The 25,248-nt window shown below is 38.6% G+C and overlaps 1 pseudogene; it reads right to left on the minus strand.

Annotated features, from left to right (window-relative positions):
- Positions 1 to 3,958: 3,958 nt before the first annotated feature.
- LOC140949169 (uncharacterized) lies at positions 3,959 to 24,916 on the minus strand (annotated as a pseudogene).
- Positions 24,917 to 25,248: the final 332 nt, after the last annotated feature.

Consider the following 25,248-nt stretch of genomic DNA (forward strand, 5'->3'; position numbering starts at 1 on the left):
CTTTTCTGAACTGCGAACAAGACAGCAACCTTTTTAAAGAATTTTCAGGTAAACTTACATTTTACACATTATGCTCAAGGAAAGTGCGTTATTGAAAGGAAATTTATGTATTTACAAATGTTTCATAGACGTTTTCTATATTTTTGATAGAGTTTTCAAGAAAAACTGGGGAATGCGCCCGATCTGAGACAGATAATTTTGGTGTTAATCATAATTACAACAAAATTCTCGAATCTGATTGGCTATCTGCTGCCCTGATTTCAGCCTTAATAGGACAGTACGCGTCATGCCTAGGTAAGTGGACAGTATGCGCCATCACGCGCGCGCTTATATGGCTTTTTTTCACTGCTAGCCAAAAAAATTGGAATTTCTTGTGTTTTGATTAAAAAAAGAGCCTTATACATCACAAATTTTGTTAAAGTTTTGATTAATTGGTAACAGAACTTCGTGTTGTCCAATTCGGTTTGTAATCAAACTCGTGATTAAACAAATCTGCACTCCCGCTACACGGTCGTCCGATTTTGTTAATCACTCGTGTGATTACAGACCGAATTGGACGACAATAAGTTATCTTGTATGTCGTTCGGTTTGTTTGCTTAGGCTCCTTATATAGAACGTTTTGATAAGTCATCGTAAAATTCACTGCCGTCGGTTCCCAAAAGACTAGTGTTTAGTACTGGGATTTTAATTGAGCACTGGTTTTCGAAAACTTCGCCAGCTACATTTTGCTCCCTGCTCGTGGTTTTGAGAGCATCCTACGAACTGGTGCTAACAAAATCACTCTTAAAAAAGCGAGCAAAAAAAAACGGCTAGCGAATCAAAAAGTGACGAGTGAAGACGAGTCAGTAAATTCACATCCTCTTTGTATGAAATATAAAAGTTCTTTTGTCAAACGCTTTACGTTTATAAAGAGAGGACGCTACGCTAATTCTTGATCTTACGTTTGGCTGTTTGGAATTATAGTTGAGTGTCGGTGAATGTGTTGATTATAAGTCCGTGCTCCAAAGAATCAAAGGGACTACTTAAGCTAGCGGGATCTATTCCATGATTAAAAGGGATAAATTGTATTGATATAATCCAGCACTTTGCATTCTATAATTGGCGTTCAGTTAGCTGTTTCAGTAACAGCTAAAAGAATTATGTTATGACAAAAATGGTACAGAACTGGTTCTGAGCAGACCAGTTGCGCAGTACTCATAAAAATAGTAGGCGTGCCCGAAATGAAGGATCATGGAAGCCCTAATAAGCTTTGATTCACAGCGTTGGCACATATGAAATGTACTTCTGTACAAGCTGTGCACAAAAACGAAAGTGTATTAAGAGGCATTCTCTGATACCTGCATGACTTCTGGGCGCCTTTTCTAAAATATCTCAATAATTTGTATTTCTGCCGTTTAGTTTTGTTTATTTATTTATTTTATTATTTTTTGCATATATATACTCGTTATCGATCGTTATGAGTACATCTTTTAAGGTCCGATGTACATGTATTCGCTTACTCATCATTTCATTTATTTGCCCCGTTGAACACACAAAAGACTATGTTTTCGTGAATCAAAAACTAAACCGGTGACAGTGGTCAAGTAACACTGAAAACTAGGATTGCCTCCTGTCAAATTAGCCTCGCACGCTCTGAATAAATTTAGCTGACATTTCATAACTACTCTTTCCATGAACTCCAGTTTACTGACAGAGGTTTCTAATAACAATATTTGAAACAGAAAATGAGCTAAACAAACCAAATAATAACCCGTGTATAAAATACAAATACAAGAAAGGTACATAAAGGTAAAGCGTGAAGAAATCAAAATTACACACTTGACGGTGTAAGATATATCCGACATTGATAACGATAATTAACTTCTAAGTGTAGACTGGCGGCATCCCCATTCCCAAAACCGTAGTGATATGGGCATCCCCTTATCATATTACCTTAGCGATTTGGGTTAGGGTTTGGGTAAGGTTTACAGGGGTGCCCATATCACTAGCGTTTTGGGAAACGCGGGGAAGCCCATATCACTGTGACAGCGGTTGTAAGCTTTCCACTTGAAAGTGGGAGCGAGGGCCTGGAACTAATGTACAGCTGGCCTAAATTAGTCGAAACAGAGGGTCCTCTGCAATATTTGTTTCGCGTGGGTTTTGCCTTATTTGAAGGACGAGATTATAATAAGAAAATAATATGTGACTGTTTTCCTCTGCACTTGGTAAGCTGCATTTGGATTTGACTACTGGGATGAAACAGAGTAGTTCCTTTACGATTATTATATTGCGTGTGGGAAGGTCTTGACCTAAATCTTCACGTAACCCAGACAGGAATCAAATTTCTTCTACACTCCGCGGGTAAAAGATAAAGGAATTGCGCGCGCGATTCGAAATCTTCTCTAAATCATGTCTTGTTTTGAATCTGAAATCTTAGTTTTTTAAAGAATGTTCTCTATAAAATTATATTTAAATAGAAGGAAAAAGTTAAATACCAAAAACTAATTGCACTAGAATGACATAGTAGTGATTATAGAAAATTAAATTTTAGAAGCGATCTTTTACCGCACTAACCGTTTGGAAACCACTTCGCAAGCCGGCGTAGCATTGTGAAGAAGTTCCAGAAAACTTTCCCTATCCTCTTCTTTTATCTCGACGGTAATCTGTAGAAAGAACAAATTAAAACAGAACCTACGTTGATTCTGTGCGCTTGCTTGCCGGGCGATGGGGTAAAAAAGACACAAATTTTGACACCAACGCAACAAAAATGTATGAAAAATCCACTCACCCGAAGTCGTTTAGGCGAAGACAACTGACTAAAGCCGATCATCTTTGTTTAATTACAGACTTAAATGAGAGAAATTAAATGATTTAGTTAATCTTTATTTCCAGCCTGAGCAGGGCGGGTGACAATTTCCCACGGGCGTAGAGGGAGGCTGAGTTTTCGGTGTTCAATTAAGAAGTCAGCGGTAGTTTGGGAAAATGAAGAGAGACTTCCGGTTAAATGATCGAGCTTCTTGTCGGGACGCTTCCGGTCGACTTTTTGACCTTATTAATGTCACAGCTAGCTGTGGTAGGTGCTTGATGTATGGGAATATATATTGTATTGATTCCAAGTGACGGGGATGAATGAATGGGGCCAGAATTCAAAACCCCCCCCAAAAATGCTCCGATTATGGGGAATGTTTTGCCTCCCAGTGTTGTCCACAAGTCACATGTACAGTAGATGGATGAAACTAGTTTTATTCACGATTCACTCTCACTTAGTTTCACCGCAATCGCGATGTCTCTAAAAACTAAAAAAGCATTTTTCTTTGTTCTCTTTTAACGTAGCCGCGAATTCCGAATCGCGAATCTATGCCATAACCCGGTATTTACCGAAAAGAAATAACAGTAATAACAGTGGTTTGTAGATTCTATTTTGGTATTGAAGTTATTAGGATCATTGTATTTGTCACGCATTCTCTTGTAATCAAAAATATCCGATACGACCAGCGCCCATCACTTGAATCGGGACTTGAAATCCGGAGTGCCCCCCATGAGAGTTGCATTGATTTAGTTTTACGCTGTGTGCAGTGAAACTACAACACCAGCTATAAATATTTCTGATTCAGCCCGAAGCTACAGTATTTGTTATTTTCAGTTTTGAACTTTAATGGCGATTTATTACAAATATGTATTAAAAGCCGGTGTTACCGCAGACATGAACGTATGCACTAAGTAACAATTCTCCCCTGTTTTGTGTATGTTTGTTTTGCACAATAATCTCGATACTTATTGATATTAATACGTTTTCTCATTAGTCGCTCGTTCATGGTATTGCGAATGATTTTGTTACATACATATTAGGGCTTGTAAAGAGGGATAAAACACCCCTTAAAAAAAACCAAACAAATAAGAAAAGAACCACGGTAATTTGGAAAATAGATCGCAGTCAGAACACTGGATTCGTTTTTCGTACATTGTTCCAAGCGGTTTGCTTAGACTAACTTGCACTGGGTTATGCAAAAGTTGAAGGCTACAGACTGAAAGCTATGATGAAGTGCAGTAAAAGGTTTGACAGAGTGTGGTGGCAAAGTCCACTCCCAGACAGCTGGCATGGAAGAATTGTCCACAGCGATCACAGCCCAACCAGTCCTCGTTGTCATCCTGTTTACAGATCTTACAAACTGCAATGTTGCGACCTCTAAAAAATAGGAAACGATAGTCCATCGTTGTTAAATTCTGGCATAAGAACAGGCAATTTATATTCAACAACTTAACATTTACGATTTTCGTTGCATTTTATTTTCTGCTTTTCAGCCTCAATTCACACGCCCTTTGCAGGGGCGGATCTAGGGGGAGGGTGCAGGGGGTGCGCCACCCCCCCCCCCCCCCCCCAGGACGATCTGCAGTTTTCTAATACGACTGGTATTCTGCAATAAAAAAACTATGTGGTTTATTGGTGTTGAAGTAGAGCAAGAGACGAGTGCACCCCCTCAAAAATAAAAGTCCTGGAACCGCCCCTGCTTTGGTATACTGTGGGTTGTTGTCGTTGTTAGAAAAAGGAAGTGAGCTTACTTCTGTATGTCATCGTAGCAAGAACCAAACAGCGTTGAAAGAAGTCTTCTGCGTTCCGTTTGCATATTAAACTGAGACGTGAAGTCAAGCCCTTGAACAAGACATCGTGAAAACTAGAGAAAGTAAATAGATAAATTATCTTGCGTTCTTTTCTTTTCACTTTCCCATTATTAAAATTAAACAAAATTAACAGAGAAACTTACAAGGCACACAAAAACTCCGCAGTTGTAACCATCCCTCTGTTGGCAGTGTCGAGGCTGAATTAAGGGCCAGTTACCAACCTTCCACCCTGTTTTCACATCAACAAGGACACTGAAAAACACGTACGTTGTATTATTGAGTCTCATTCTCATACCGTTTTGCTTACAGTTTTGCTCTTTATAACTGAATGAACATGTTTCCCAAAGTATCTCTCAAGCAAACCTGAGATCCTCTAAATGTCTCCTAAGACCAGGACTACATGTAACTGGTGCAGCACTTTTCCCTTCAAACGGATCAAAGTAAAGTCTTTTTCTGGAGTCCTTGTCTATAGCCTAAAGGATAAGTGAAAACAAGATATGACCAAAACAGAGTTACGTGTTATCACTGACACTCATTCTATGCTCGTATCTTATACTGCACAAAGTTTGCGTGATATTGACTCACAAATAATGTCCAGTGGTTTCCAGGAAAATTTACGGGCTGCAAAATAAGTCTGATGTGTGAAAATTTTACACCTCCCCAGGTACGACGGGTGCTGCTTCCACATTTTACGAGCTCTGATACGTATGACTGACTGGCTAGAACCGTGGGATTGTCTCTCTGCAGACACCAAAGATACCCGTCTATTACCTACAGAGTATAATTCAAAAATTTACATCAATGAATAATTAGTCATTGCAGCTGGAAAGTGATATTTTTCTTTGTTTGTAATTATGCATCTCGATAGTTCACACAACACGAATGTAATTTAGTAACAATAATAATGACAATGACAGCCTTAATAAACGATATAATGCCAACAAACAATACAGAAATGATAAGAAGAGTTCCACACCTTAATCAAATTAACAGACAGAAATGGGTGATCAATCACTACTTACGCTATCATGCAACCACCCATCCGAGAAAGATCCTGCATCCTTCAATTTCGCAGATTCTGCCGCTCTTATTTCAGCAGGGGGAATGCAGGTCCACAGGTCACCCAATGTGATTTTCACGGGCCCAAACTCCAACATAGCATCGACAAACTGCGTGCCATCCTCAGTCGCTCTTCTTACTCTTTCAGCAGGAGTGCACTTTCGCTCTTCCCATGTTGGCCTTTTTTAGGATAGAAAATATTTCTTATTAATGAAATTGATAACCTGTATGACGTTTTCGGAGAGAAGATTTTTCGCACTTGTTAAAAATAACTTCACCTGTCGACAGTATTTTCATCTGGTCCCACTGTAGTCTTGGGGCACGAACTATGGTCTACACTGGTCTGTGAACAGTCTTCGCCGAATCCTTGTTCCTCCTCACTGGGTGGTAAAACCTCAAGGTCTATACCCTCTTCAATAACTATCTGTGAAAGTAAAGGACAGCGGGAGAAAAAATTAAGAGGGAATTTGGTACTTTGTAGAGAGCCTGGTGTGTAGTCTACATGTGTGCCAGCGTAAATTCCTACCTGGTCTTCTGGCGGCAAAGGTGAGGTGCAAGTAAGGTCTACCACAGGTATGTTCTCGGCCTTCGGGTTTTTTTTGGATTTTACACGTATTTTTCTTTTTCTACGGAGAGGTAATTTCTTGTGGAATACTTTGTGATAGTCCAAGCTTGTTACCTTTAGGCGCTTCTTTGCTGGACTGCTTCGTATAGGAAGACCTCCTTCTCTGAGGCTGTTGCACATGAGAGATCGATGTATTTTCTTCAGAGCCTCCATCGCTTCCTTAAGGCAAGCAATATTGGTCACATGGTAGGTGGCATTACGGACAAGGCCTGCCGTTTCTCGTACCTGAGTGCGCAATTTTGCCACTGACGGGTCTGAATTGATATTTCTATTGGTCTCACGATTCGACTTACAATCACTTCGTTCACTTGAAAAACCATCAGAGATATTTTTGTAGTCGCATGGGCTATCTGTGCTTGGCACATCATGATCCTGAGAGGTGGAATCATCTTCGGTCTCTGCTTCATCTATATCCATTGAGTCTACTTCGTCTTCAAATTGTTGCCGAAAATCTTCCCCTCTCTCCTCAAACCCAGTGTTGTCAAGTGTGATGAAAACATTGTTAAGGTAGGTGCATGGCAGGCGAGGAAAATCCCACTCCTCGTATGCATTGAAAACAGCGAAGAAATGCTTGCATGGAAAGTGGGTCTTCAACCATGCCTCGCAGGTGCAACTCGGGGTTTCTAGTTGAACGATGTACTCTATATTCACATCACCGGAGCTTCTGACCCTGAATTCGCCCTGCACCAAATCTACACAATCAACATCGCTCTCTCAAAACTCGTCTGCCTGGAACTTGCTGCGAATACAGTGCTTAATGAAATGAGCTGGACGGTTTCGTAGATAACACGGTATGTTGTCTTTAAACTTTCTGTATCGACTGCTCAGCTTGAAGTTTGTGTCCAGGTAATGCTGGTAACTATCTGGTATAAATGATTCCACCAAAAGAACAGCAATACCAAATACAGATTTATCGACAGATCTGGGCAGATAATCGTATTTAAAATGCTTGTTTTGTGCTTCCACCCCGTTGTTGGTGTTCACTATGTTGAGCACCTGTTGCGTTCGAAAAGCTTTAGCCCAACGTTCTACACAAGACATCCACACATTTTCTACGTACTCTTGCACGTGTTTGTTGGTCTTGTAGAGGGCAGCGTTTCGTAACTTTGCCACTGCAGTTTTATGAGCACTCGCTTCGCGCGCAGTAGCCACGCGTTGCAAAAGTGCAATGAGGATTTCTTGTTGTTGTGAATCAAGTCCATTTTTGCCGGAACGGACCCATCTATTCCACGCCTGAATTCTGAGGAAATCACAAATATACACAGATACGTTGGGAAATTCTTTTTCGATGGCGTTTATTTCTGCTGTCGAATAATCCACCATAAAGAAAGAGGGCATCCACCAATCATTCCAACCTTTAATCACACTCAACGCCTCAGCTATGGAGTCAGCATCTTCATTCTCACATATGAACTCTGATACGACTTTGTAACCGACATTGGTATGGACGCAAAGAAAAAATAAAGGCAGCGCATACTTGGTGGTCTTGTAGTTTGCGTCAAGGAGAACCAGCTCTGATCCATACCTCCTAAGAAGTCTTTGCTGCCAGACTTCCTGGTGCACAAAAAGAAACTTTTCAGTGCACGGAGATTCTTTGCCAGTACTGTTGTCAGCTTCTCTGCCCTTTGGCCTGTACAGAAATTTGCCTGTGCCTGCTGTCTGCCACTCGAGTACCTTCTGGCGCAGAGACTCTTGATCATCCTTGCAGTACTTGGACGCAGCAATGGCTTTAGTGATGTGATTTCTCAAATCTTGCCTTGTAGGATAGTACTTCCGATTACTTTTCTTAGGGCGCTCTTGAGGTGGGAGTGTGGCAAACATTTCTCTCTCCACATACTCTTCAAGGCATCTTCTTACTTCGTCCGGGCGAGTTACACCTTTGCCAACGAGGTCGTAAATTTTGTTGATAATTCTACGATCCACGCAATGGTTGATGCTAGCGGAAGCTCCAATAGGGTGCCCTTGGTGTTCGGTAGACAAGGGGATCTTGAGGTGGTAGTGCATTACTGTGTTTATCGTCATGGCGCTGGACATGTCATTCTTCAATCGATCAAGAACTGTTTTCTTGGCCAATTTAAGACTATTAGCTGTTTGACAGTTACCCTCCTTCACCTCGTAGTCGGGAAAGATCTTTATCCCCCTCACCTGGATCTGGGCTGGGCAATCTAATTTTCTTGTCCCTTGGAACTTTAAATAAGTTTTAGAGGCTTCATCGTGGTCTGTAGGCTTACATTGAGGATCTTTTTTTTTAGACCCACCCCTAGAGTCCTGCAATTGAAGCATAGTACAAACCAGGTCAACCAATCGGCGCTTTAGTTTCGACATTGTCGAATCAGGGGGAAGGGAGGCGGGGCTAATTCGAAATTCGGAGCACTTTTAAATGTTTTAGTTCTTGGAAGGGATGCTTCGGCTAGAGAGTGCTTGCAATAATAAATCATATCAAAGAACATCAAAGACGAAATCCTATCAGTGTTTTAGTCTTGGCTGCTGTCGCATATTTTGTTACTTTTGTTGTGCTTTGATGAGACTGTTAAATAAGGCAAATTTTGGAGCACCACATATTGGTTGGTGTGATGTCCTAGCGATTTTTACGGACTTAATATAGCTGGAAGTATATGTTGATGATGTAGATAATAATTTGCATCGATGGAAAATCATGTCAGTTTTACCTTAGGTTTCTACTTTAAAATCAGTAACAATCAATTCAACAAATTGTTAAACAAAACACCACAAACTTTATTTTTCCAACACCCCCTGCCACTTTCAAGATCCGGAGACTTTTATGTTTAACTCCCAATCATGAGCAATACGAGCAAACTTAACTTTCTGTGCGATTTTACGCTCTTCACTTAGGGACCGACCATTTCACTCTTGAGGGTGAGGGGGTGGGGGTGGTTGATTTCTGCTCATCAAGAATTTTTTTTTCTAGCAATCTGGTGGGCAGGATATTTTTTCCCTTCTTTTCCCACAAGCTTTCTATTACATTTTTGCTGCATGCAATTTTTTTCTCCCGACAAGCGCTTGCAGAATTTTTTTTTTTCAAAATCACCCACCCCCTCCCCCCCTCAAGAGTTAAGTGGTCGGCCCCTTGCATAAAAATGAGAACAAATAAATAATCCTGACCAACTTCCAAAAATGCTGATAAACAAAATATAATAGAAACTGACGTTTTTAATTTACTATTACCTTTAACGATCCATGAATGCAATGTCTGGATTCAGAGCTTTCTACTGTAAAGGGAACTCCAAAGAAAGTAATGGGGATATATCCTCTGTTGTGTTCAAAAATGGGCTGAGCTGTATGTGCAAATTAAGAGACAATCAAGGAGCCACTTCAAGCAAATAAACACAATAATTTGGTATGGAGACAGTTTACGAAGGATATGAAAACATGAAGATAATTACATTTACGTTCTCTTAGAATGCCATTTAAAACTCATCATTTCACTTACCTTTCGGGGAATACAATCTCTTTTTTCCTTACTTCGTCCACGGAGGACTTCATAATTGGCGCTTGAAAACCTTGATCTCGCCCGTCTTGTTTTCCCGCCAGATTGCGAAAATGTGACATAAAAAAGGTCAAAAAGTCGACCGGAAACGTCCCGACAAGAAGCTCGATCATTTAACCGGAAGTCTCTCTTCATTTTCCCAAACTACCGCTGACTTCTTAATTCAACGAGATATGTCCAGGATCGATCTTGTTAGCAAAAATTTGCTAGCAAATGTTTTTCGCAATTGTCGCAAAAGAAATAATTAAGAAAAAATTATGTCAGAAAATCACTAACAAATATCGCAAAAATCGCAAGAATAACAAATCTAACAAGAATCAAGACTTAGAAAAAAAAGACGCCAAAGAAGGGCCCCGAAATGTCCCCAAATATCGCAAAAATCGCAAATATAACAAGGATTTTTCTTCCTAGCTACAAACACCCATGACAAATATCGCAAAAATCGCAAAAATAACAAATCTAACAAGAGACAAGACTTAGAAAAAGAAGAAGCCAAGGAGGGCCCCGAAATGTCCGCAAATATCGCAAAAATCGCAAATATAACAAGGATTTTTCTTGCCAGCGAAACACACCAATGACAAATATCGCAAAAATCGCAGAAATAACAAATGTAACAAAATTCCTGACTTAGAAAGTAAAGAACCAAAGAGGGGCCCCGAAATGTCCGCAAATATCGCAAAAATCGCAAATATAACAAGAATTTTTCTTGCTAGCTACAAACGCCCATGACAAATATCGCAAAAATCGCAAAAATAACAAATGTAACAAAATTCCTGACTTAGAAAGCAAAGAAGCCAAGAGGGGCCCCGAAATCTCCGCAAATATCGCAAAAATCGCAAATATAACAAGGATTTTTCTTGCTAGCTACAAACACCCACAACAAATATCGCAAAAATCGCAAAAATAACAAATCTAACAAGAATCAAGACTTAAAAAAGAAGAAGCCAAGGAGGGCCCCGAAATGTCCGCAAATATCGCAAAAATCGCAAATATAACAAGGATTTTTCTTGCTAGCTAAACACACCCACGACAAATATCGCAAAAATCGCAGAAATAACAAATGTAACAAAATTGCTGACTTAGAAAGCAAAGAAGCCAAGAGGGGCCCCGAAATGTCCGCAAATATCGCAAAAATCGCAAATATAACAAGGATTTTTCTTGCTAGCTACAAACGCCCATGACCGAATATCGCAAAAATAACGAATCTAACAAGAATCAAGACTTAGAAAAAGAAGAAGCCAAGAAGGGCCCCGAAATGTCCGCAAATATCGCAAAACTCGCAAATATAACAAGGATTTTTCTTGCTAGGTAAAAACACCCATGACAAATATCGCAAATATCGCAAAAGTAACAAATCTAACAAGATTCTAGACTTAGAAAAAGAAGAAGCAAGGGAAGGCCCCGAAATGTCCGCAAATATCGCAAAAATCGCAAATATAACAAGGATTTTTCTTGCTAGCTACAAACGCCCATGACAAATATCGCAAAAATCGCAAAAATAACAAATGTAACAAAATTCCTGACTTAGAAAGCAAAGAAGCCAAGAGGGGCCCCGAAATGTCCGCAAATATCTCAAAAATCGCAAATATAACAAGGATTTTTCTTGCTAGCTAAAAACACCCATGACAAATATCGCAAAAATCGCAAAAGTAACAAATCTAACAAGATTCTAGACTTAGAAAAAGAAGAAGCCAAGGAAGGCCCCGAAATGTCCGCAAATATCGCAAAAATCGCAAATATAACAAGGATTTTTCTTGCTAGCTACAAACGCCCATGACCGAATATCGCAAAAATCGCAAAAATAACAAATCTAACAAGAATCAAGACTTAGAAAAAGAAGAAGCCTAGGAGGGCCCCGAAATGTCCGCAAATATCGCAAAAATCGCAGATATAACAAGGATTTTTCTTGCTAGCTAAAAACACCCATGACAAATATCGCAGAAATCGCAAAAGTAACAAATCTAACAAGATTCTAAACTTAGAAAAAGAGGAAGCCAAGGAAGGTCCCGAAATGTCCGCAAATATCGCAAAAATCGCAAATATAACAAGGATTTTTCTTGCTAGGTAAAAACACCCATGACAAATATCGCAAAAATCGCAGAAATAACAAATGTAACAAAATTGCTGACTTAGAAAGCAAAGAAGCCAAGGAAGGCCCCGAAATGTCCGCAAATATCGCAAAAATCGCAAATATAACAAGGATTTTTCTTGCTAGGTAAAACCACCCTTGACAAATATCGCAAAAATCGCAGAAATAACAAATGTAACAAAATTGCTGACTTAGAAAGCAAAGAAGCCAAGAGGGGCCCCGAAATGTCCGCAAATATCGCAAAAATCGCAAATATAACAAGGATTTTTCTTGCTAGCTACAAACGCCCATGACCGAATATCGCAAAAATAACAAATCTAACAAGAATCAAGACTTAGAAAAAGAAGAAGCCAAGAAGGGCCCCGAAATGTCCGCAAATATCGCAAAAATCGCAAATATAACAAGGATTTTTCTTGCTAGCTAAAAACACCCATGACAAATATCGCAAAAATCGCAAAAGTAACAAATCTAACAAGAATCAAGACTTAGAAAAAGAAGAAGCCAAGGAAGGCCCCGAAATGTCCGCAAATATCGCAAAAATCGCAAATATAACAAGGATTTTTCTTGCTAGGTAAAAACACCCATGACAAATATCGCAAAAATCGCAGAAATAACAAATGTAACAAAATTGCTGACTTAGAAAGCAAAGAAGCCAAGAGGGGCCCCGAAATGTCCGCAAATATCGCAAAACTCGCAAATATAACAAGGATTTTTCTTGCTAGCTACAAACGCCCATGACCGAATATCGCAAAAATCGCAAAAATAACAAATCTAACAAGAATCAAGACTTAGAAAAAGAAGAAGCCAAGGAGGGCCCCGAAATGTCCGCAAATATCGCAAAAATCGCAAATATAACAAGGATTTTTCTTGCTAGCTAAAAACACCCATGACAAATATCGCAAAAATCGCAAAAGTAACAAATCTAACAAGATTCTAGACTTAGAAAAAGAAGAAGCCAAGAAGGGCCCCGAAATGTCCGCAAATATCGCAAAAATCGCAAATATAACAAGGATTTTTCTTGCTAGCTAAAAACACCCATGACAAATATCGCAAAAATCGCAGAAATAACAAATGTAACAAAATTGCTGACTTAGAAAGCAAAGAAGCCAAGAGGGGCCCCGAAATGTCCGCAAATATCGCAAAACTCGCAAATATAACAAGGATTTTTCTTGCTAGCTACAAACGCCCATGACCGAATATCGCAAAAATCGCAAAAATAACAAATCTAACAAGAATCAAGACTTAGAAAAAAAAGAAGCCAAGGAGGGCCCCGAAATGTCCGCAAATATCGCAAAAATCGCAAATATAACAAGGATTTTTCTTGCTAGCTAAAAACACCCATGACAAATATCGCAAAAATCGCAGAAATAACAAATGTAACAAAATTGCTGACTTAGAAAGCAAAGAAGCCAAGAGGGGCCCCGAAATCTCCGCAAATATCGCAAAAATCGCAAATATAACAAGGATTTTTCTTGCTAGCTACAAACACCCACAACAAATATCGCAAAAATCGCAAAAATAACAAATCTAACAAGAATCAAGACTTAAAAAAGAAGAAGCCAAGGAGGGCCCCGAAATGTCCGCAAATATCGCAAAAATCGCAAATATAACAAGGATTTTTCTTGCTAGCTAAACACACCCACGACAAATATCGCAAAAATCGCAGAAATAACAAATGTAACAAAATTGCTGACTTAGAAAGCAAAGAAGCCAAGAGGGGCCCCGAAATGTCCGCAAATATCGCAAAAATCGCAAATATAACAAGGATTTTTCTTGCTAGCTACAAACGCCCATGACCGAATATCGCAAAAATAACGAATCTAACAAGAATCAAGACTTAGAAAAAGAAGAAGCCAAGAAGGGCCCCGAAATGTCCGCAAATATCGCAAAACTCGCAAATATAACAAGGATTTTTCTTGCTAGGTAAAAACACCCATGACAAATATCGCAAATATCGCAAAAGTAACAAATCTAACAAGATTCTAGACTTAGAAAAAGAAGAAGCAAGGGAAGGCCCCGAAATGTCCGCAAATATCGCAAAAATCGCAAATATAACAAGGATTTTTCTTGCTAGCTACAAACGCCCATGACAAATATCGCAAAAATCGCAAAAATAACAAATGTAACAAAATTCCTGACTTAGAAAGCAAAGAAGCCAGGAGGGGCCCCGAAATGTCCGCAAATATCTCAAAAATCGCAAATATAACAAGGATTTTTCTTGCTAGCTAAAAACACCCATGACAAATATCGCAAAAATCGCAAAAGTAACAAATCTAACAAGATTCTAGACTTAGAAAAAGAAGAAGCCAAGGAAGGCCCCGAAATGTCCGCAAATATCGCAAAAATCGCAAATATAACAAGGATTTTTCTTGCTAGCTACAAACGCCCATGACCGAATATCGCAAAAATCGCAAAAATAACAAATCTAACAAGAATCAAGACTTAGAAAAAGAAGAAGCCTAGGAGGGCCCCGAAATGTCCGCAAATATCGCAAAAATCGCAGATATAACAAGGATTTTTCTTGCTAGCTAAAAACACCCATGACAAATATCGCAGAAATCGCAAAAGTAACAAATCTAACAAGATTCTAAACTTAGAAAAAGAGGAAGCCAAGGAAGGTCCCGAAATGTCCGCAAATATCGCAAAAATCGCAAATATAACAAGGATTTTTCTTGCTAGGTAAAAACACCCATGACAAATATCGCAAAAATCGCAGAAATAACAAATGTAACAAAATTGCTGACTTAGAAAGCAAAGAAGCCAAGGAAGGCCCCGAAATGTCCGCAAATATCGCAAAAATCGCAAATATAACAAGGATTTTTCTTGCTAGGTAAAACCACCCTTGACAAATATCGCAAAAATCGCAGAAATAACAAATGTAACAAAATTGCTGACTTAGAAAGCAAAGAAGCCAAGAGGGGCCCCGAAATGTCCGCAAATATCGCAAAACTCGCAAATATAACAAGGATTTTTCTTGCTAGCTACAAACGCCCATGACCGAATATCGCAAAAATAACAAATCTAACAAGAATCAAGACTTAGAAAAAGAAGAAGCCAAGAAGGGCCCCGAAATGTCCGCAAATATCGCAAAAATCGCAAATATAACAAGGATTTTTCTTGCTAGCTAAAAACACCCATGACAAATATCGCAAAAATCGCAAAAGTAACAAATCTAACAAGAATCAAGACTTAGAAAAAGAAGAAGCCAAGGAAGGCCCCGAAATGTCCGCAAATATCGCAAAAATCGCAAATATAACAAGGATTTTTCTTGCTAGCTAAAAACACCCATGACAAATATCGCAAAAATCGCAAAAGTAACAAATCTAACAAGAATCAAGACTTAGAAAAAGAAGAAGCCAAGAAGGGCCCCGAAATGTCCGCAAATATCGCAAAAATCGCAAATATAACAAGGATTTTTCTTGCTAGCTAAAAACACCCATGACAAATATCGCAAAAATCGCAAAAGTAACAAATCTAACAAGAATCAAGACTTAGAAAAAGAAGAAGCCAAGGAAGGCCCCGAAATGTCCGCAAATATCGCAAAAATCGCAAATATAACAAGGATTTTTCTTGCTAGGTAAAAACACCCATGACAAATATCGCAAAAATCGCAGAAATAACAAATGTAACAAAATTGCTGACTTAGAAAGCAAAGAAGCCAAGAGGGGCCCCGAAATGTCCGCAAATATCGCAAAACTCGCAAATATAACAAGGATTTTTCTTGCTAGCTACAAACGCCCATGACCGAATATCGCAAAAATCGCAAAAATAACAAATCTAACAAGAATCAAGACTTAGAAAAAGAAGAAGCCAAGGAGGGCCCCGAAATGTCCGCAAATATCGCAAAAATCGCAAATATAACAAGGATTTTTCTTGCTAGCTAAAAACACCCATGACAAATATCGCAAAAATCGCAAAAGTAACAAATCTAACAAGATTCTAGACTTAGAAAAAGAAGAAGCCAAGAAGGGCCCCGAAATGTCCGCAAATATCGCAAAAATCGCAAATATAACAAGGATTTTTCTTGCTAGCTAAAAACACCCATGACAAATATCGCAAAAATCGCAGAAATAACAAATGTAACAAAATTGCTGACTTAGAAAGCAAAGAAGCCAAGAGGGGCCCCGAAATGTCCGCAAATATCGCAAAACTCGCAAATATAACAAGGATTTTTCTTGCTAGCTACAAACGCCCATGACCGAATATCGCAAAAATCGCAAAAATAACAAATCTAACAAGAATCAAGACTTAGAAAAAGAAGAAGCCAAGGAGGGCCCCGAAATGTCCGCAAATATCGCAAAAATCGCAAATATAACAAGGATTTTTCTTGCTAGCTAAAAACACCCATGACAAATATCGCAAAAATCGCAAAAGTAACAAATCTAACAAGATTCTAGACTTAGAAAAAGAAGAAGCCAAGAAGGGCCCCGAAATGTCCGCAAATATCGCAAAAATCGCAAATATAACAAGGATTTTTCTTGCTAGCTAAAAACACCCATGACAAATATCGCAAAAATCGCAGAAATAACAAATGTAACAAAATTGCTGACTTAGAAAGCAAAGAAGCCAAGAGGGGCCCCGAAATGTCCGCAAATATCGCAAAACTCGCAAATATAACAAGGATTTTTCTTGCTAGCTACAAACGCCCATGACCGAATATCGCAAAAATCGCAAAAATAACAAATCTAACAAGAATCAAGACTTAGAAAAAGAAGAAGCCAAGGAGGGCCCCGAAATGTCCGCAAATATCGCAAAAATCGCAAATATAACAAGGATTTTTCTTGCTAGCTAAAAACACCCATGACAAATATCGCAAAAATCGCAGAAATAACAAATGTAACAAAATTGCTGACTTAGAAAGCAAAGAAGCCAAGAGGGGCCCCGAAATGTCCGCAAATATCGCAAAACTCGCAAATATAACAAGGATTTTTCTTGCTAGCTACAAACGCCCATGACCGAATATCGCAAAAATCGCAAAAATAACAAATCTAACAAGAATCAAGACTTAGAAAAAGAAGAAGCCAAGGAGGGCCCCGAAATGTCCGCAAATATCGCAAAAATCGCAAATATAACAAGGATTTTTCTTGCTAGCTAAAAACACCCATAACAAATATCGCAGAAATCGCAAAAGTAACAAATCTAACAAGATTCTAAACTTAGAAAAAGAAGAAGCCAAGGAAGGCCCCGAAATGTCCGCAAATATCGCAAAAATCGCAAATATAACAAGGATTTTTCTTGCTAGGTAAAAACACCCATGACAAATATCGCAAAAATCGCAGAAATAACAAATGTAACAAAATTGCTGACTTAGAAAGCAAACAAGCCAAGAGGGGCCCCGAAATCTCCGCAAATATCGCAAAAATCGCAAATATAACAAGGATTTTTCTTGCTAGCTACAAACGCCCATGACCGAATATCGCAAAAATCGCAAAAATAACAAATCTAACAAGAATCAAGACTTAGAAAAAGAAGAAGCCAAGGAGGGCCCCGAAATGTCCGCAAATATCGCAAAAATCGCAAATATAACAAGGATTTTTCTTGCTAGCTAAAAACACCCATAACAAATATCGCAGAAATCGCAAAAGTAACAAATCTAACAAGATTCTAAACTTAGAAAAAGAAGAAGCCAAGGAAGGCCCCGAAATGTCCGCAAATATCGCAAAAATCGCAAATATAACAAGGATTTTTCTTGCTAGGTAAAAACACCCATGACAAATATCGCAAAAATCGCAGAAATAACAAATGTAACAAAATTGCTGACTTAGAAAGCAAACAAGCCAAGAGGGGCCCCGAAATCTCCGCAAATATCGCAAAAATCGCAAATATAACAAGGATTTTTCTTGCTAGCTACAAACGCCCATGACCGAATATCGCAAAAATCGCAAAAATAACAAATCTAACAAGAATCAAGACTTAGAAAAAGAAGAAGCCAAGGAGGGCCCCGAAATGTCCGCAAATATCGCAAAAATCGCAAATATAACAAGGATTTTTCTTGCTAGCTAAAAACACCCATAACAAATATCGCAGAAATCGCAAAAGTAACAAATCTAACAAGATTCTAAACTTAGAAAAAGAAGAAGCCAAGGAAGGCCCCGAAATGTCCGCAAATATCGCAAAAATCGCAAATATAACAAGGATTTTTCTTGCTAGGTAAAAACACCCATGACAAATATCGCAAAAATCGCAGAAATAACAAATGTAACAAAATTGCTGACTTAGAAAGCAAACAAGCCAAGAGGGGCCCCGAAATGTCCGCAAATATCGCAAAACTCGCAAATATAACAAGGATTTTTCTTGCTAGCTACAAACGCCCATGACCGAATATCGCAAAAATCGCAAAAATAACAAATCTAACAAGAATCAAGACTTAGAAAAAGAAGAAGCCAAGGAGGGCCCCGAAATGTCCGCAAATATCGCAAAAATCGCAAATATAACAAGGATTTTTCTTGCTAGCTAAAAACACCCATGACAAATATCGCAAAAATCGCAAAAGTAACAAATCTAACAAGATTCTAGACTTAGAAAAAGAAGAAGCCAAGAAGGGCCCCGAAATGTCCGCAAATATCGCAAAAATCGCAAATATAACAAGGATTTTTCTTGCTAGCTAAAAACACCCATGACAAATATCGCAAATATCGCAAAAGTAACAAATCTAACAAGATTCTAGAGTTAGAAAAAGAAGAAGCCAAGGAAGGCCCCGAAATGTCCGCAAATATCGCAAAAATCGCAAATATAACAAGGATTTTTCTTGCTAGGTAAAAACACCCATGACAAATATCGCAAAAATCGCAGAAATAACAAATGTAACAAAATTGCTGACTTAGAAAGCAAAGAAGCCAAGAGGGGCCCCGAAATCTCCGCAAAAATCGCAAATATAACAAGGATTTTTCTTGCTAGCTACAAACGCCCATGACCGAATATCGCAAAAATAACAAATCTAACAAGAATCAAGACTTAGAAAAAGAAGAAGCCAAGAAGGGCCCCGAAATGTCCGCAAATATCGCAAAAATCGCAAATATAACAAGGATTTTTCTTGCTAGCTAAAAACACCCATGACAAATATCGCAAAAATCGCAAAAGTAACAAATCTAACAAGAATCAAGACTTAGAAAAAGAAGAAGCCAAGGAAGGCCCCGAAATGTCCGCAAATATCGCAAAAATCGCAAATATAACAAGGATTTTTCTTGCTAGCTAAAAACACCCATGACAAATATCGCAAAAATAACAAATCTAACAAGAATCAAGACTTAGAAAAAGAAGAAGCCAAGAAGGGCCCCGAAATGTCCGCAAATATCGCAAAACTCGCAAATATAACAAGGATTTTTCTTGCTAGCTAAAAACACCCATGACAAATATCGCAAAAATCGCAAAAGTAACAAATCTAACAAGAATCAAGACTTAGAAAAAGAAGAAGCCAAGGAAGGCCCCGAAATGTCCGCAAATATCGCAAATATAACAAGGATTTTTCTTGCTAGCTAAAAACACCCATGACAAATATCGCAAAAATCGCAGAAATAACAAATGTAACAAAATTCCTGACTTAGAAAGCAACGAAGTCAAGAGGGGCCCCGAAATGTCCGCAGATATCGCAAAAATCGCAAATATAACAAGGATTTTTCTTGCTAGCTAAACACACCCATGACAAATATCGCAAAAATCGCAGAAATAACAAATGTAACAAAATTGCTGACTTAGAAAGCAAAGAAGCCAAGAGGGGCCCCGAAATGTCCGCAAATATCGCAAAAATCGCAAATATAACAAGGATTTTTCTTGCTAGCTAAACACACCCATGACAAATATCGCAAAAATCGCAAAAATAACAAATGTAACAAAATTCCTGACTTAGAAAGAAAAGAAGCCACCCCCTTTTATTGCTTAAAATTTGCCCCCTTCTGTGCGCGGCACTCCTTTTTATGCGTTATAGCTGTATGTTGATGGAAGAACGAAGCATACACAGATTGATATGACAGTATTTTGCTACTGTCAGTAATTTCGGGGTCCTTCTTGCCTTCCTTTTTTTTCTAAGTCTGGAATTTTATTACATTTGTTATTTTTGCGATATTTGTCACGGGTGTGTTAAGCTAGCGGGAAAAATCCTTGTTACTTTTGCGATTTTTGCGATATTTGCGGACATTTCAGGGCCCTTCTTGGCTTCTTCTGTTTCCAAGTCTTGATTCTTGTTAGATTTGTTATTTTTGCGATATTTGTCACGGGTGTTTTTACCTAGCAAAAAAAAAAAATCCTTGTTACTTTTGCGATTTTTGCGATATTTGCGGACATTTCGGGGCCCTTCATGGGTGTTTTTAGGGAACATGAAAAATCCTTGTTACTTTTGCGATTTTTGCGATATTTGCGGACATTTCGGGGTCCTTCTTGGCTTCTTCTGTTTCCAAGTCTTGATTCTTGTTAGATTTGTTATTTTTGCGATATTTGTCACGGGTGTTTTTGGCACATTTCGGGGCCCTTCTTGGGTGTTTTTAGGTAACATGAAAAATCCTTGTTACTTTTGCGATTTTTGCGATATTTGCGGACATTACAGGGCCCTTCTTGGCTTCTTCTGTTTCCAAGTCTTGATTTCTTGTTAGATTTGTTATTTTTGCGACTTTTGCGATGTTTGTCACCGGTGTTTTCACCTAGCAAGAAAGATCCTTGTTACTTTTGTTTGTCACCGGTGTTTTCACCTAGCAAGAAAGATCCTTGTTACTTTTGCGATATTTGCGGACATTTCGGGGCCCTTCTTGGGTGTTTTTAGGTAACATGAAAAATCCTTGTTACTTTTGCGATTTTTGCGATATTTGCGGACATTACAGGGCCCTTCTTGGCTTCTTCTGTTTCCAAGTCTTGATTTCTTGTTAGATTTGTTATTTTTGCGACTTTTGCGATGTTTGTCACCGGTGTTTTCACCTAGCAAGAAAGATCCTTGTTACTTTTGCGATATTTGCGGACATTTCGGGGTCCTTCTTGGCTTCTTTTTTTTCTTAGTCTTGATTTTTGTTAGATTTGTTATTTTTGCGATTTTTGCGATATTTGTAAGTCATTTTCTGACATAATATTTTCTCAATTATTTCTTTTGCGACAATTGCGAAAGCAATTTGCTAGCAAATTTTTGCTAACAAGATCGATCCTGGACATAAGTGAATTCAACACCGAAAACTCAGCCTCCCTCTACGCCCGTGGGAAATTGTCACCCGAGCAGGGCTACGGCCAACAGTGTAGTGTGTCTTGCTACTTGAAAAGCTGTGGTCGCGCGTTGTTTGATGTTGACAGTTCGGTGTCTCGATTCAAATGAGTGGCGGCTCGCCCAGGGCAAAGGTCCTTTTATACGCAGGGGGCGCGATTCGGGATATGTATGGAATGCGGGATGTCGAAAATATCTATCGGGATCAGTACGGGACTGCCCCAAAATTTGGGTCGGGATGCGGGATTGAAGAACCCTATTGGGAATCCGCGAAACAAGCACTAATCTAGTCATTAATTTTCTTAACAAAACAGACGACAGACCTAAATTCAAGAAAGGTTTATTAGTGAAAGAGATCAATGGCACTATTTGAACGTACCGGCCAGAAGGGAGATTTCATTTGTTATATTTATTTGAACGGTGCGAATAATATTAGGGTGTATTCTCTTCGCGAAGTGAATTTAATTTCTGCTGCGAGCATACACTGGTCAAGCGAGTCATACTGACTTATAGTCAAAACAGACTTGAGGAAACCAGAAAAAAAATCCAGGTTATAAAGATTAAACCTGATTACAAATTTCTGAACGTTTGGGTTTTGAAAATGCGTGGGCCCAAACGAACCGCTAACCGAACAATGGTTTGCATTAATTCAGTCCTTTTAATTTGGTATCCGTTATTGTCTCTAATCGTTTAGGAAAAGTGAACATTTTCGCGAACATCGCATCGTTTTCTCCACCAAACCTGAAAGTGAAGTACAGTTCAGTGTTATGAATCTGATAAATTACTGACTAGCGTAATCAATGAAATCGATACTCTTAAAACTGACCTTGCCGAATCATTTCTCAATTCTCTCATCATAATGAGCTTTCAGCACATGATCGAAGTGTAACTTCAATTAAACCCGGTACTTAATCCTGCAATTGTCCTCGTGAACGGGCCAATATACAGTGGAAATTACATCCACATGTAGAAGTTCCAAATCTCCAAACGCACCCTTCGCTTAACTTATCGCTCGAGACTCGTAAGCAACATTATCTGCAATATTTCCAAAACATAACGGGCAAAATTCCACCCAGGATAATTATACCACTTACACATTTTTGTCAGCCTTAAACTTGTCCGTGAAACGTTTTAATTTAATAGAATTGATTTGAAGAAAAGCCTCTCCTGTTATGATGAGCATTATTTTAGTCGGAGGCGACCGTGCATTTTAGTGGGAAAAATGGAGAATTTAGGAGGAGCATTTTGTGGGGAAACAAAAGCATAATAATTAAGTCGGTCTACCACTAGAAGTTGTCTGCAAATTAAAGAAATTATAATTAGTTCATTTGATGAAGCAATAATCCACTTATTATAGTTTCTTACCAAACCAGCCAATAGCGACGTTCTTACCAGAAAAATAACAGTGAACTAAAAGGATTTTAGCATTCTTATACATAAAAGAGCCAAATACATACGCGCGTATCTTCTGAAAGATGTTTATTTGCAAGTAGGCGCTGGCCGTGAGTCTGATCTGATTTGCAGCTGAAGAGATTTTCCTGTCTTACTCAATTCGTAAGTTTTCTGTTTGTTTATTCACTTAATTGTCAGTAGTCTTTATCCCGGTCGCTCAATCTTTTAATCCATTTGGAATGTTGCTACCAACAGAAATTCACGGATGTACTTTCCGATCAAGATCTAGGGCAGATACAATAACACGATTTTCTCAAAAGATGAATTATTCGCTTAACTCAGAAAGGGGCACTTTCATTGGAAATTTATCACTAAATCAGTTGTTAAAGGGGTACTTTCGCAGCAATTCTGTTAACATTATCAGAGAATACTTTTTTCACCTGCCGCAAGTCAAAATAACAATCGACTACAGACACACAGATTGTGTGGCCTTAGTTTGCCACCAAAATGTCAAAATCAAAGAGCTAAAAGTTTTTTGCAAACTGAGGGAAGGAAAGTACATATCTCTAGGTCATTTACGTGCATGGTAGAACCCAGCCGAAACAATAAGATCAGTGAAGCACTCAGTAGATTACGCTCTGAATAAATTTAGCCGACATTTCACAGCTACTCTTTTCATGAACTCCAGTTTACTGACAGAAGTTTCTAATAACAATATTTGAAACGGAAAATGAGCTAAACAAACCAAATAATAACCGAATAATAACTCGTGTATAAAATACAAATACAAGAAAGGTAGGTGAAGGTAAAGCGTGAAGAAGTCAAAATTACACATTATATTAGCCCGTTCACGAGGACAATTGCGGGATTAAGTACGGGGATTAATTGAAGTTATTAAACTTCAATTAATCCCAGTACTTAATCTTGCAATTGTCCTCGTGAGCAGGCTAATATACTGTGGCAAGTACATCCACATCTAGAAGTTCCAAATCTCCGAACGCACAGTTTGCTTAACTTATCGAGATTAAGCAACATTATCTGAGTGCATTATTTCCAAAACATAACGGGCAAAATTCCACCCAGGATAATTATACCACTTACAAATTTTTGTCAGCCTTAAACTTGTCTCTAAAACGTTTAAATTTAATAGAATTGATTTGAAGAAAAGCCTCTCCCGTTATGATGAACATTATTTTAGTCAGAGGCCACCGTGCATTTTAGTGGGAAAAATGGAGAATTTAGGAGGAGCATTTTGTGGGGAAACAAAAGCATTTTATATAATGAAGTCGGTCTATCACTAGAAGTTGTTTGCAAAGAAGTTATAATGTTTGTAAAGAAGTTTTAATTAGTTCATTTGATGAAGCAATAATCCACTTATTATAGTTTCTTATCAAACAGCCAATAGCGACGAACGGTGAACTATAAAGGATTAGCATTCTTATACATAAAAAAGCCAAATACATACGCGCGTATCTTCTGAAAGATGTTTATTTGCAAGTAGGCGCTGGCCGTGAGTCTGATCTGACTTGCAGCTGAAGAAGTTTTCCTGTCTTACTCAGTTCGTAAGTTTCCTGTTTGTTTATTCAGAAAGGGGCACTTTCATTGGAAATTTATCACTAAATCAGTTGTTAAAGGGGCACTATCGCGGAGATTCTGTTAACATCATCAGAGAATACTTTTTTCACTTGACGCAACTAACACCTGCGATATCCCTGAATGGGGGCCGATATCAGGCCTAGTATTCAAGCCGAAATCAATGGATGAATCTGCTTTTAGCTATTTGTTCGAGACAAAACGTGAAAAAAATCCTCGTCCTCTTTGAGGGCCGGAAACACGAGCGTAAATAGTTTCATCATAATTGCATTTTTTACTTCTGCATTTTTACTCCCTGATTTCTGAGTGATATTTTGCGGCTTGTTGTGTACTAAATACATCAGTGAAGCGTCTTAGTGCACATCTCTTCACAAAGCTCGAAAATCAAAGTTTGAGAGGCTTTTCATTGGCTAATTTACTATGATTTTATTGACTAAACAATCGGCTAAGAACCATTTCTGTTCTTTACAACTCACTGAATACCAATTTTAGTATGCAAGGGATAACTTCATGAACTTCAACTGTGTCACTATCTCATGATTAATCCCTTTAATCCTGACGTTGATTATGCAAGCATGTTTTATTCAGAGTTTCTTTGGAGCTCCAGCAAATAAAAAGCACTGCTTCCAGTTTTTAACTCTTGCAAGTCTACAAACAACTAGTGATCATGAATCGTCAGGATTGTGCAAACCAACTCATTTTTGAACTACTTAAAAGTCAGTAAAAGTTTATCGATAAAAGCCGATCGGAGAATTAGCATCATTTAAAAATACCGGCCAAAAACTTTTATTCGCTAAATAAGTGCGTGCATGTTGCTAGGATACCTTTTCGAAGCCAGGCCTGATAGCCGTGCACATGGTACAGCGGGGTCATGTATCAGATGTTCGCACTCGAAAAACCGGTTTGACGAGAGCAAACAAGATTGCCTAGTCCAGATTTTCGGCTACGGTAACCGTCTAAGGTTTGACGCGATTCAGGCAAAGACTCATTTTCTCCTCCTTGATCAAGAAGAAGACAAAAAGAGGCTCTTTCATGTTCGCATGGTGCTCGCCTGTTGCGTGCTTAACGATTCACTGCTGTCAAACGAGAATAATTTGCAAAAGCTTAGCAAAGTAATTCAAAGCTAAGGTTTTTACTTTCACAGTTGAGGTTTAATTTATTGCCAACAAGCTTATCAACAATAAACAAGTTTACCTTTGCAGTTT

This window comes from Porites lutea, chromosome 9 (assembly GCF_958299795.1).
Source record: "Porites lutea chromosome 9, jaPorLute2.1, whole genome shotgun sequence".
Taxonomy (NCBI): Eukaryota; Metazoa; Cnidaria; class Anthozoa; order Scleractinia; family Poritidae; genus Porites; species Porites lutea.